The sequence below is a fragment of the Aythya ferina genome, assembly GCF_964211825.1.
Source record: "Aythya ferina genome assembly, chromosome: 15".
NCBI classification, from domain to species: domain Eukaryota; kingdom Metazoa; phylum Chordata; class Aves; order Anseriformes; family Anatidae; genus Aythya; species Aythya ferina.
Window position 1 is genome coordinate 14,559,093 of NC_140314.1, and position 15,564 is coordinate 14,574,656.

At 34.4% G+C, this 15,564-nt stretch overlaps 1 protein-coding gene across 50 annotated transcripts in view; it reads right to left on the minus strand.

Moving 5' to 3' along the window:
• RBFOX1 (RNA binding fox-1 homolog 1) overlaps positions 1–15,564 on the minus strand; it is an 873,300-nt gene that overhangs the window by 75,185 nt on the left and 782,551 nt on the right. The gene's annotated exons all lie outside the window — the stretch shown is intronic.

Genomic DNA, 15,564 nt, shown 5'->3' on the forward strand with positions numbered 1-15,564 from the left:
GGTTTTCAAAAATTGAAGATTATAGTTAATCAACATAAATACTAGATATTTTTCCATGGTATGCTGCTAGAGATTTTACTAATTTTTGCAGTTAAAATCCTTATAAAAGGGATGCTCTTTGAATCCATATGATTACAGTGATTCAGTTTGATTCAGTGATTCCATATGATTCAGTTTGTTGCATAGAGCTTTCTAATGGCATTTTGACATTCTGCCTTTGAATTTGTACATAAAATTAACATCTAAATCACTATTATTAGATATTTGGGGAAAATATGGAACTTTCTAATTTTTGTAAGAAAAGATTTCTTCTGAAACTCATTTTGTTATTAAAAATATTTAAATTGTAATTAGTAGAACTGGGTAAAGATTGAACTATTTTCAGTGAACGCTTCTGTAAAATGCTCAGAATATTAAAACAATCTTTAAATTCCCTAATGGAAAAAAAATATATATATTATTTTCCACCTGGAATGCTAAACTGTACCATGATAGAATAAAGATTTTTTTTAAGACGTTTTTAATATAAAGTGATTAATATTTCTCTTCAAACTGTAATTTAATAATATCATGAATCTGAGGAGCTTCAAAAAATTACAGTCATGCATGAGTTCATACTTTATTCTACCATCCCTTCTGTACCAGCATGCTTAAGGCTGATATTTTCTCATTAAGAACAATCTGCAATCTGCATGCTTTTTTTTTTTTTTTCCCTCTAATATGAGCATTTACATATTTGGTCACAGAAGACATGTGACTAGTGATACAGGATTTTGGAGATTATCAACTGAAAGCCTCTCCCAACTCCTTCTGTCAAAAGGATCAGAAAAAATTAGCATACATATTTGAAGAGTGGATTCACTACAGGCACACCAGGTGCCTCCTAGGAGAGCTTCAGACAGACCAGTGGCAGAAGGAAGCTGAGGCAGCCGTGCTGCTAGGTGTAACGGGAGCAGCACAGTCTGCAGGGGCTGAGCAAGGCCGTGGGTTATCCTGCATGCAGCTGGCACCTGTGCTGCAGCAGGGCATGTTGTCAGTAGACAATAAGCCTGCAAAGAACCCACTGGTTCGCCACTCATCCATGGCTTAAGGGCTGGCAGGATGCACAAAACCATATTTTTCAAGCTCAAAAAATATTCCCACTCATACTTCTTTTCCTGCAATGTTTTCTCCTACAGCCTAAGATTAAAAATATAATGTTTCATTATTTTTTGTTGTTGTTGTTGCTGAAGCACTATTATTTTCAAGTAAATAATTACTCAAAAGTGTCTAAGAGAGTAAGGAAAATGATGTGAAATTTAATATTTCTAAGATGTTAAAATTCAGCCCCCAATCATCCAATATGTTTGACTAAAAGTATTTTTCTATTTTTTTCTACTTTCGAAAATATGCCTTCTTGTACGTAGTTCGCATTTACATGGCTTACATAAATTAATTTGTAAAGCATAACCATAAATGCCAATGTATTAGTGATGACCCACAAGTTACTCACTGGTTCATACAAAAATATGAAAAAGTTCATTGTATATCTTAAATACTTAGAGGTGGCTACATTAACAATGGAAGGACTTTCTAGTAAATTATAAATGATTTTCTATCACTTCTGTCAAAAATAACTTTTGTATCTAACTGGAACCATTGGGTAGCCAGAACTACAGACAGCTTTAAAATAAAGATCTGGAATAAGTTTAAAAGAATTTGCACAACTAGTTGAGTCTCTTTGGCATCCTTTGAGGAAGTATAAATTGAAAAAAGATTTTCAGAAGAAAAGATTGAAACCATTATTTAAAATTATGCTGCTGAAGCAAAATTAATAGTGGTAGAGCCTTGGGACTAGCTGTCTTTTGTCACAGAAAGTAGATAGAACTTTCAGAAACCTTCACTAACAGAACTGTACAAAGTTGATATACCATTATATACCATTATTAAGAACCCCAGTTTACAACGAAGCACCTGCCAGCATAGTTGTCTTCAGAACCTTTGCTCCCATGCAAAAAGTTTCCTGTTTACAGTACTTTTATTTATTATCCAAGATCTTTGGGGATTTACAAAAGTGAAGAGAATGGAGGTTGCACTTCATTACACTCCAGGGCAACAAATTATAACAACCTTAGTGTAAGCACATAAGCATTTTTGGTGACAGAAAAAAGCCAATATCCAGGGCTGGTCCTCATTGGGTATTAGTGCACAGGTGGATACAGAAACAAAGGAGGTTACTATATACAAGGAGATTTTGTGGAGATTAAATCACTCTAATCCATTCTGCACTCAGCTTGCCAGGTAAAGAAGCTCTTCTTTATAATATTTATTCTACTATGTTACCAATAGGAGGTTTTTACTGCTTTTAGCAACCAAGTACCAGGTCATACATTCTACAGTATTACTTACAGGTAAAATAAAATAAAATAAAATAAGATAAAATAAAATAAAATAAGATAATAAAATAAAATAAAATAAAATAAAATAAAATAAAATAAAATAAAATAAAATAAAATAAAATAAAATCAGGAAAGTAAATAAAAGCTAAGAAGAATATTTGCATCAGCAATTGTTATTTTATTTTCCTCTTTCTTCCAATACAGCTGGATGGTATATAGACCAATTTTCTTTCTGTTAGTTCTCTTTCATTTTTATCACTGTTCTTTGTACCTGTTACAACAAGAATTATACTCTTGTTGGTTTGTATATATAAATGGTTCAGAATTTGTATATGACCTATTAGCAGCAATTTTTACCAATCTCCTTTGGTTGCTGAGGGCATTGTTAAATGAATGAGTTGCTTGATTACTGGAGGAACATAGGTGTCAGGAATGTAAACATGCTTCACAGAATCATCTAGGTTGGAGGAGATCTCCAAGATCACCTAGTCCAACCTCTGACCTAACACTAACAAGTCCTCCATTAAACTGTATCACTAAGTGCTACATCTAAACATCTTTTAAAGACCTCCAGGGTTGGTGACTCCACCACTTCCCTGGGCAGCCCATTCCAATGCCTCACAACCCTTTTGGTAAAGAAGTTTTTCCTAATAGCCAACCTAAACTTTCCCTGGCACAACTATGTCTGCTGTTCCTATCCTCTCAACTTCTGTTCCATATACAACATATTAAGAAACCTATGAGGCTGAATTTCTCATGAACATGTCGGGAAGTTTGCTAGTGTACCAACAATCCTCATAAACAATCCATGTCAGCTCTTGATTTGCATCTCAAGAATGTAATATAATAATCACCTTTCCAGACAGAATTAGAATTACTTTTGTTGTGGTCTGAAATACTGTTTTATGATGTGTCATTTCAAATGTGCTCAGAAATATATGAGAAACACCTAATTAAAAGGCCACTGTTGTACATTAATACTGTATTGTATACAATAATAACATTGTCCATCTGACTGGGGAATCCACGCAGAACCTCCAACTTTGATGCATACTATTTGGTAAGTGTTAGCTTAGCCCTTCATTATCAGTAGTCAAACTTAGTATGCTTTTAAGTATGTTAACAAAAAAAAGTGCTTCTTGATTGCCACTTGGGACCTTTCTGTGAACTGAATACTCCTCTTTTGGTTTAAACACAACCATGGCTGTATTGATTACATTAAATACCTCCATCTATTATTAACAAGGAATAAACTAATAGAATCCAAAAATACACACCTCCTTTAACCCTTCCGGTATGTCAAAAATATAAATAAAAATGATATTTAATTTCCTCAAAGTTATCTATGGATTTTCTCTTATACAAGAAAACTGAATGGCAGGGAGGAGAATGTAAAGCAGTTAATGTTCAAAGGTGAGTTCTTTAAGTCCAGATCAGTATCTATATTGTCTTCTGAAAGCTAACCTGAAATACATTCAGTTACTGAATAACCTATGCATACTTGCCTTCTGATAAGTTTCACGCAGAAAAATGAGAATCTGTACATTCTCTTATATTTATGCAATAAGTCCTTGATCCATATATAACCTTATATAGGTTCCTCGTATAGGTTATTAAAAATAGGGGAAAAAAGGCGGAAGGGGGAGGGGGTAGGGGTTTTCAAAGACATGTTATGGGATCTCCGCCTCAAAAAATCTGTTTAACTTTCCTTCCATAACTTTTCTGAGCATAGTGCATGGGTTTGTTTGTTTGTTTTTAATTATTATTTATTATCATTTCTTAGAGTGTCACCAAAACACTCAATAAAATTTGGCAGTGACTCAGAGAACAGCAATACATGTTGCAACCAACATCATTTGTAAGCTATCCTTCCAATTACTCTTTGCTTTTGGGAAATAGGCCTCTTTCTCCTGTTACATATGTGCATTGTCTGGTTTATTAAGTCATGCATTGGGTTTAGAAGGTTTCTATATCATCTAAGGGAAAAGCAGATGAGCAATCAAGTTTGCAGCTCTGGTAAAAGTTTTGTGCGAGATCCATTCTCTCTTCCTTCTGTAACTCATACTCAATCTAGCAAGGTGCTTCAGGACCTCTCTCTCCAGGATGTGCCATACCATACACAACTGGTCAGATTGCTTACCAGTATGTACTGCAGTGACTTGGATTGGGAAAGACATTGTGCACGGCACAACAGAAGTGCTGATTCCTGTGCAAATTCTTTTAAGCTCTGCTCCCATGTCAAGATCCTTTTCCAGCCCTGACAACATCATGAGTTACTTTAAAGCTTGACCCACTTCATCAGTGAAAAGCTGAAAGATACATGAACTACCGAGGCACTAAAATTCACCAGGATTGCCTTGAGAGGAATACATTATTCATGCAGATTCCCAAATTTTGTGAACATGAAAAAGACATTACAAAAAGGTAATGCAGTGTTTCCAAACTTTCCAAATGAAGTATGTGACAATAACTGTTTTTAGTGGTAACTTTAGGCTGTGCCATGGTTCTCTTGGTCTGTGGCAAAGTAATACCAACTTAAAAACAAACACTGACTTGTTTTTATTTTAATTTCATGCCAGTCTTACCATAGATGAGCTGTATTTTGTGCAAAGAATTTTTGTAATTTTTCTGCTCACAATATAAAGCAATTGCAATAAACTGCTCTCCCCAAATATAGTAAAAAAAATAAAAATTAAAAAAAAATAATAAAAAAGTTAATCAACCATACACATTCCTTGTATTGTAACCAAAAAGAAAATACTGTGTCACACAAAGTCAGCTGCTGCTTATACCAAAATACCTAGGAAGGCTGGAGAGTTTCCCTATGCTTGTTAGATAATTTTTATAATTGGCATCCACCTGTAAATACTTACATACTGTCACAAAAAAAAAAAAAATCTAAAACTGGAAATAAGCTGTGTAATCATGTAAAAAATAGTGGTAGTGCTGTCAGTACTGCCCATAAGTGTAACTTTCCTGCAATATTTACTGTATTTATATGTACCTGAATACACATTCATATATACATATATATGTAACTGACATTAACTGGTATTCACTATGATCATATACAGAGAAATGTGTCCCACTGAAGTTGTTCATGACCTTTGAAAATCAAATCGGTGTTCCTAATCTTTCTAGTTCCTCCTATTAGACTAACATATATGTAAATGATAGTTACTCTTGGTTCATTTAACTTGATCTTGGTTCACTTGCAACTTTGAGAAAAACAAACAAACAAAAACAAACAAAAAAATCCCCCAAGATATTCTACAGTATAAATATAAACTAAGCTGGTATACCAATTTTGAAACATAATAATTGGAAATATAAAACGCACTTATATTCAGCTGATAACTAAAATGGCCCACATTCATACATCTGCCTGATGAATAAGGGCTGCAGTATAAATAGAATCACAAATAAATGAAACTGGAGTTCTTCTGCTCAAATACAAACACTACAGTTTCCATACCCTTTCATCTTGTGTCAAGATGCTATTTTCTGTGTAAATTACCTATTTCAGTAAATCAATAAAACAGAAATGCAAATTTAATGCAATTAGATGCAGAGATGCATACTACTAATTTCTTAGTTCCAATGGATGCTGGTTTTAACTTAGAAATAAAAATCTACTCTGAATGACAAGCTCTATCTGAGAGTATAAAAGCAAAAACTGAATCATCATGTATAATCTTGGTTTTTGTTAGTTTAGTTCTTCTCTAGCCAATTCAGATTCCACAACTTCATGAGCATAAAAGAAACATTACAAAAAGCAATGCAATGTTTCCAAACTTTCCAAAACATTCACTTTCACTAGAATCAGTTCTATGGTGGGAGATATTCCCCAAACAATTTTCACAAAGAAAATTTGACAGAGCAGATATTGTGTCCCATTCTAAAACACAGCTTTGTCTAAGCTACCTCCAAAGATAAATAAACAAATGAAATCTCAGTATTTTTAAATTTCTTCTCAGTAAGTATTATGAAATTCAATTCCAATGTTAATGTATTGGGGATTCTATAATCCAGTGCCCCAAAATAAGAAGAAAATGTAGAAGAGGAAACAGAAGACATTAGCTGTATGTTTGGAATACAATCCAACAAATCTTAAACTGCTTTAGCATTAATTTGCAAATGCAATCAAGGTTTAAAACACATCTGAGTTTTCCACTCTACTTAACTATATTATCTTTACATTTCATATATTGCTTTATTACTTTACACTTGAGAATAGTTTGTCTGTCTGACTACCAACCCTAATTCTTGGATCCTTCTTTGTTATTCGTCTAATCAGATTCATTTATTCCTCTGATTCTCGTTAATTTGCAACCTTATCTAACATTGCAAATATTGCACTCAGTCCTGAACAAAATGTTTTAGTGATTACCTTGTAGTTTGTCTTAAATTTTCCTCTGAGAGATATTTAAGGCAGTGCTTCTTCCACATAGCCCTATCTGGTATTTGAGTCACAGTCTCAAGTTTTATTTCATAAAACAACCACCAAGTATACTGAAGCTTAGACTTCAGGTTCAGACAAAGCACACAAAGGCTAACTCTGCATTTTCAAGTAATTAGTGAGACAGTAGCAGCAGCCGTAATAAACAACTGGTTTATATCCAGTCCCTAAACCTACATCACACAGTCTGGAGGATTTACTCTGGGCTAGTTTTAGCTTTGTCCCCTGAAGCAGACAACCCCATCATACATGGTTCAAAGCTGTCCAAAAGCCAGTCTGGTTCAAATGTTTATCTCCCCTTCACGGGACACATGACAGCAAGCACACGGAGCTTCCAATGCAGTTCCTTGCAATCTGAATCTATTTCACCTGTACCATACCTGCTTTGCAAACTTGAACACAAAATGTGTCAAGCAGGCATAATTCTCATATTTACCTCAAAATCATGCTAAAGCTCCAAACAACAATATTAACAGGAGGAGGCCAGGAAAATGTTTTAAAAAAGAAAGTATCAATATAATGTTTATAATTAGATAGTTTTAGGGTGCCAGCATATTTCTTTAATATTTTTGGTCTAATCAGAAAACCACAGTATGCATTTTTGCTAACCACAAGAATGACAAGAATGACACTTAAGAAAAGTCCAAGCATTATTTTCTTCTCAAAACATTAGGAAAAAAAAATCACTAGGGGGGCAGGGTCCTCTAGTTTCCAACTACCTGCAGCTCAGGGACTTCCTAAGCCCAAAGCAGTTTCTGTGAATCTTACAGAAGAACAGCATCTTACTTGATTAAAAACAAAACAAAACAAAATAAAATAAAAACATTCGAGACATACAGGAGGAAGTGATGTTATGCCACGTACGCCATTCATTCATTTCTGGAATTCTTTACTATTCTTCTATGTATTAATTTCTGCAGGTTTTCTCCATCCCAGAATAACTAATATGACAATTCTTCACTCTTCCTCCCTGACTCAGCTTTGTGTTTTGCACCCATGCCAGCTCTATTGACTTCTGGCACTGCTTTGTCTTCAAGTATTCTACATCTACATACTGTAACTACTGATATGATTTCTAGAAAAATCTTCAGCATCAGGGATCTGGATTGTCACTGGAGAATCAAATACAGCTGCTAATACTTCACTATAGTGGTGATGCAGCAGTAATTTAGACCAACTAACTCCAATTCCATTGACTCCTAGTAGAAAGATAGGGTCAGTGTGGTTTTGCTGTGTAATCACATAACCAAATAAGACCGGCTGAAATGGAGTATCTCAGTAGTAAGTCAGACTGATTTGCAGAAAACTCAAGACTGCATCTCAACAGGTCTTTACCAACAATCAAAGAAATCCAAACCAACCCCTCTCCCCAAACACCTCCTTTCCCATTTTGAAAGAATTCCAACTTTCAGCAAACATGCAGTTGATGTTCTTCGGATCCTATTCATGCACAAGTTAATCGTCATACAGTATCAAATGATACCACTATACCACACTGTGGTCAAACTTACACAACTTTTATACTGAAGAAGCTGAAACTCCTTAAACATTATCTGCTGTTATAAAGCTCTATCTACAGCTCACAATTTACCATGAAATAATCAAGTGTATGCAATTTCTATTAGAGATCACATAAGAACAATATCAAAGCCGACCTGTATACTGGATTTTTAAATATGCATCCACATAGAAGGAATATTTTTAAAAGGGTAATACTGACAGTATCTGTGATTTTCTTTTTAAAATTTAGACTTCAATTCAATGTTAAATCTATGTCAATTAATGTTGTTTCAGATTTAAATTTTTAACCAATTATTTTAGTTAATCTTTCAAAAAATAACAGTCATTGGCATTATGCTTTGCATAATCCTTGTTTAGTTTCTGTAATGGTAGACATTTTAATGAAAATCTCATTATACTGCAGCATAAGGCATAATTAATTCTCAAAGATTTTTTTTATGCGTAAATAGCTAGTACAGATGTTGCCGAATTCCATTTTCTAGTGACTTTATTAATTTTTCATAAACCAGTATATATAATGGCATCTAAAAGCTCCATAGAAGTTTCAGAAATGCATTAACTGTCACCACTGGTGTTAAACTAACTACAATTATATCATTTATATGATTGTACATTAACATTATGTTTTTTAAAACAACAGTTACAGATTTGTGTTATGCTTTGAAAAGGAACATCTCTATATAATTAATGGATGGGATATTATATAATAATAATGTCATTTTACTGTATTTAGAAAATTACTTAAACTGTTTAGCTAATAATTTTGACAATATGTTTATTTGGAAAAAATCTGCCAAAATCTGCCATTTACTCATTGGCTAAGTTCAAATCTAAGCATATAAAATTAATTATAAAGTGAATTAATATATATATTGATAAACAGCCAAGTTTCACCTGCTTTACAGATATGGTACAGTGAACTTTTACCCTAGGGTCTAGAATTGCCGGGCAATCATATGATTCAGCTTCACAAATTCCAAATACTTTCAATAAAAAGTATTTCTAGGGCATTTTATAACAGTCATTTAAATTCAAAGAGAAACACTAGAAAGATTAAATGAATCCCAGGTGCTTTTACACTCCAGAAATGGATGCTTTAAGACACTGACAAAGAGAATAAGCATTACCAAACATACAAAAATCCCTCAATCTGCTTGAGGGTAGGAAGGCTCTGCAGGAGGATCTGGATAGGCTGCACCGATGGGCTTAGGCCAACTGCATGAAGTTCAACAAGGCCAAGTGCCAGGTCGTGGGGTGCAATAACCCCAAGCAGAGCTACAGGCTAGGAGATGAGTGGTTGGAGAGCTGCCAGGCAGAGAAGGACCTGGGAGTGATGGTTGATAGTCAGCTGAATATGAGCCAGCAGTGTGCTCAGGTGGCCAAGAAGGCCAACAGCATCCTGGCTTGTATCAGAAACAGTGTGACCAGCAGGGCTAGGGAGGTGATCGTCCCCCTGTACTCAGCTCTGGTGAGGCCGCACCTCGAGTACTGTGTTCAGTTTTGGGCCCCTCGCTACAAGAAGGACATCGAGGTGCTCGAAAGAGTCCAGAGAAGGGCGACGAAGCTGGTGAGGGGCCTGGAGAACAAGTCCTACGAGGAGCGGCTGAGGGAGCTGGGCTTGTTCAGCCTGGAGAAAAGGAGGCTGAGGGGCGACCTTATCGCTCTCTACAGGTACCTCAAAGGAGGCTGTAGCAAGGTGGGGGTTGGTCTGTTCTCCCACGTGCCTGGTGACAGGACAAGGGGGAATGGGCTAAAGTTGTGCCAGGGGAGGTTTAGGTTGGATCTTAGGAAGAACTTCTTTACCGAAAGGGTTGTTAGACATTGGAACAGGCTGCCCAGGGAAGTGGTGGAGTCACCATCCCTGGAAGTCTTTAAAAGACGTTTAGATGTAGAGCTTAGGGATATGGTTTAGTGGGGACTGTTAGTGTTAGGTCAGAGGTTGGACTCGATGATCTTGAGGTCTCTTCCAACCTAGAAATTCTGTGATTCTGTGTATTATACACAAATAGTCAAAAGCACAAGCTCTTCTCTTTTCTTACATTTTAACTGATGGAGATTTTTTTCCTAGCCACCTGGGAACAATATATACTAAGTATTAACGAAACTGGATGTCTACCCTAGCCCTCACTGGGTTCAGACTATGTACAGAGTGAATACAACTACTCAAATTGAGCTAATGGAAGAAAAGTAACTACGAAGAAAGAGCTGAACTAACACAAGATGAATACTGAAACAATGGCATTAACTGCTGAGATTAAGGGCATCTCTCCTATAAGGAAAGGCAGAGAGAGCTGTGACTGTTCAGCCTGGAGAAGAGAAGGCTCAGGTGAATCTTATCAACATGCACAAATATCTGAAAGGAGACTGTAAAGAAGACAGAGCAAGGCTCATTTCAGTGGTACCCAGTGACAATAGGAGTGGCAACGAGCACAGGCTGAAACACCGGGGTTGCATCTGAATGCCAGGAAACACTCTTTTTACTATGAGGATGACTAGGATGAGAGGTTTGTGAGCCCTGGGGATACTGAAAAGCTGTCTGGACATGGTACTGAGCAGCCTGCTTTAAGTGACTTGCCTTGAACAGGAGGGTTTGACCACATGACCCTTGTAACCTCAGCCATTCTGTGAAGCTGTCAACAGATAAAGTATCATTATAGTATCTTATATTTAGCTATGTAGGATGACTAGCTGTTGAAGAACATCTAGCACTTCTTGACTATTCACAAAAAAACTGTATGTAATTAGCTGCTTAAGTAAAAGGAGGATGGGATCTCTGTAAGCTGTGCACTATGACCTGTAGTGGTTCTTTTCCCATTAATCTTAAGTCATTTCTTTCTCCACTGCCAAACAAAAGTTTTGAAATAGCAGATTGTTTGTTAGTTATGACTGTAATTTATGTATATATATATTTATTTATTTATTTTTCCTGTGGACACTGTGGACACTGTATTCCGAAAGAATATTCACTAGATTGCCAGGTCATTCCCGTAACATATTTTGCCCCAACCTCACATACTTGAACTGTCAAAAAGAAGCCTATTCACTAGCTCTGATCCCTAAAATATATTTCTGCCTCATGCAAGAAAAAAGACTTTTCTAATGGCCTTACTATGTCTCAAGTTACCTGCACTAAAGGATCTGTTGTAGTAATATAAATGCAATGATATTCTACATTCTACTAAGGAGAGTGCTTAATAATTGCTCAATAATTCATCATATAAAACAACAACAAACAAACAAACCAACAACAACAAAAAACATAAGCAGCAATAGCCACTTCATTTTCGTACTGCCCAAGGCTGAAATAACGTCTAGCTATTAAGCATAAAATATACACAATATGAGAACAAATAAACAGGTAAAATTCATGTTATAACACCACACCAGAAATAAAGAATGTAATAATATACTCCAAAAGTACCATAATACTCATATTAATGAAACCAATCTGCATATCTGTCTTTTGTCAATCACAGATGAACAAACATCTGTGTGAGAGTGGACTTATGCTTAACATAGCAAAATTATGTTTCACTATGGGATGGATTTAAAATTGGATGGATACACACAAAAAAAAATAAAATTAAAAAAAAAAGCCCCAGTTTATATGAAGACCTTGTGAGATGAATAACACACTTCTTCTTACGAATATACTCATTAGAACCTGCCTGAAAACTTGATAAAACAGTTTAAAAAAGATATGCTGAAATGAAATGATAACTTCATTAAACATCTATTTCTCGTAAGGATGAAAAACACCTTATGTAGTATTCTTTTACTATTTAAGGAAAATATAGAAGAATATTTGGAGGTACAGCAAATTAAAAAAAAAAAATCTATCATGTTTATATTGCAAAGTGGAATTCTGCAAAATGTTGAAATGAGACAAATCTCTGTCCTTTTGTTTTCTATGAAATGCCATTTTAGGATACTCCAGCAGACCTGGGGAAGGGCTGGAGGTGTGCCAGTGATCTACCCACTTGCACACTTGCAGTCAGCAGCTATTAAGGAGTATTAAGGCTTCTGAGTTTTAACATCAGCTTTCAAATGGCACTTTAAGAACATGCCATTGTCAATCCCCAATAATGCACGATGTGAATGTCCATATTCTTGGAGTGTTCTGCTTTACTATAGCATGGCCATTTTGAAGACAGAAAAAGTCTTAGAAGGGCTACTCAGGAAGAAAACTCAATAGTATTTTTATAAACAAACTTTTTTTTTTTTTCCAGTCCCCAAGTAATTGTTTACTTACATTGTGCTTGGTGTGTATCTTCCATTTATCTTATAGTCTCCATTTTTATCTGTCATGCCTCAATAAAGGTTTTTTTTTACAGAAGTGTACACTCAGAAAAAAAGCAGAGCTATAACAATCATGTCATTGGTCCTACTGTTTACCATTATCTTCAAGGTTTTAGAGTTGATTTACATTGCATTCCTCCCTATTTGACTTTAATTGCCTGCTTCATGTTGTCAGGACATAACTATATCTTAGATTTGCATTGCATTAGGGGATCTCTTCCTTTCTCTATTGATCTTGTCTTATGGAGTAATTTAACTCAATTCTAATTTTCTATTGCATGTGGGGTGCTCTCTATCCAAGGAAGTGAGTTATGTGTATTCAAGTGGTGCATCTTATGAATCTTGTTAAGCTTTACTGCCTTATAGCTCGCACTGATGGAATATTTAATCACAGAAATGAGTTGGCAGATATGATGTACAATACGGGTAAGTCTTGCGGCATGTGTCTTCACCGGCAATTGAGAAACGGTTGAATTTGCCATTCATCAGTGCCATCCTGACAGCTTTGTATAACATTCTGGTGTTTGTTTGTTTTGTTGTTGTTTTTGTTTTGTTTTGTTTGCTTATTCCTGAAGATTAAAAGTACTTTAAATCAATGGTTTCTCTGCAAATGTATCATCTTTACTTCAGAAACGGCCAAATTTTTCATCATTTATTAGAGCTAAAGGAATTTCTTGCACTGACTATGAAATAGTTGGTGTCACTTCAAAATGACAGTGCTGGAGACAATAATTAAAACAAATAACAAGAACTTTGTCTTAAAATCACATTTCTAATTTTATAATCTTCAAAAGAGCAATTGCTTTTTCTCCAGGTAAGGTGGGTGGACACAGAAGTAGAGATATGCCACAGCATTCTATTATGGCATACAAGAAGTACATTGGTCTTTTACTATCTCATTTTATAATGACTTTAAGAGATTTGCACAGAGACAGAGCTTTTTTTTTTTTTTTTTTTTTTTTTTTTTAAGTAATTGCTTAAAAGAAGGTTTAAACATCTGTGATAAGAAATAAATTTTTAGTCAATTCTGAAAATATACATTTGAGGTGCATGTAAAAAAATGCCTGAATATGTAAACAGAAAAAAAAAATCTGAAATGCATTAAGTATCTCAATAGAATTTTCTGCATAGGTGTGGTGGAGTACATACCATAATTCATAAAATTGAATTAATACTTTTCTAATGGTAATTAAAGATTCTCATTAAGAAGGGCAAACACCTCCCTTGTGCTGGCAATAAAAATGCATTTGGGACTTTAGGAGGTTATACAAAAAAAAATAAAAATCAATAACCTGCCATTTTATAATTAAAATTAAAAATAAATGTTAGGAAAAATCCAGTAAATTAAGAAAATTACCTTCAGGAGAGATTGAAAATATTGATTTTAATTTACAAACTATGTGAACTCTTCATGCCCTACTTCATGAGACAATTATAAGTCAGATTGTTAATTCTGCATACGTATTAGAAAATTGATTACTGTACTGTGGGAATATTATTACATTTGTCATTAACAAAAAGTCATTTATATAAAATGACTAATAACTCTGACTTTCTAATTTATGCAGGTTCAGGTTTGGTTCACTACCTACTCAAACGAGATCAATGTTAAATTCCTGTTTTCAGTGTAGGCATACATCAAGAAAGGTAATAAATTCTGCCTATACTAAATATCACAATTCCTTGAATACCAGTATTTTTACTATCCTGATGCCACTTTAAACACACAATTTGGATCATTTGTATCTCTTTAGTAAATGACACTGGAGGTATTACAGGCAGCTTCATTAAATTAATTGTTTGTAATAGTAGTCCTATAAAACAATTTTTCTCTCTTCAACTAACCAAACATTTTCAGCCTTGTCCAGTGAAGACTTGAATATCTCCAAGAACGGAGATTCCCTAGCATCTGTAGGCAACCTCTTTCCATGTTTAACTACCACTACTGAAAAATGTTTCCCTAACATGTTTAAAACTTCCCTTGTTTCAACTTGTTGTAAAGAACATATTTAACAATTATTTCTTTATTTTTCATTACCTAAATATCCAGTGGTGGATATTTTTGTTTTTTAAAACATAAATCTTTTTATCCAGTATATACACACACAGACAGAAACAACTAAAAAAATTGATCCAAATAAAACTGATAATTTCCCAGAGATTCCCAGGAAACTCATGAAAGTTTATATAAACTCATGGAAGCATATAATAAGAAAGGTGGACAACTTTGTTACCTATTAGAAACATTTGGAGTTACAGTTATTATTTCTTCCTTAGATTTAAATTATTAACTCTATTGTATATGGCTTTTTTGGACTTGCTAGTGATTATGTTTATAGACTGGGTTCAAGTTCTTCTAAAATCAGCTCAGTTTTGGAGTACAAACATTTTCAGTGATGCTGCTATAGCATACTTAGAAACTGTTGCTAGCAATGGAAAAAGGAAAAAGTTTCATCAACTCCAAATTGTACCCACAATCAGAACCATCTCAATGATCTAGAGATAATGAAGGTTACAAATACAAAATTTTTAAAGTCTGAGTAACTAAATATAAAATTTAAAGAAAAATGTTCAAGAAAAATTACGAATGCAGTTACTCTATACATTTGTGTGTATATATGTACATGTATATATAAAATATAAACTTAGATTTTTTTTATTGTTCAGTAAGTTTAAATAATTCTAGGAGCAAAGTGACTAAAAATAGAATAAAATAAAATATAAAATCGAATGTAATACTGTGATATTGCAGTATACTCCATGTTTTACTATCTATTTTCCAATAAAATATATTCATTTATCTTCTACATAAACTTCGGGATTCCCAGGTAACTGTTAAAACCTTCATCATAAATCTGTAAATGACTGGCAGAACATGAATTAACATGAATTAAACGTGAATTAAAC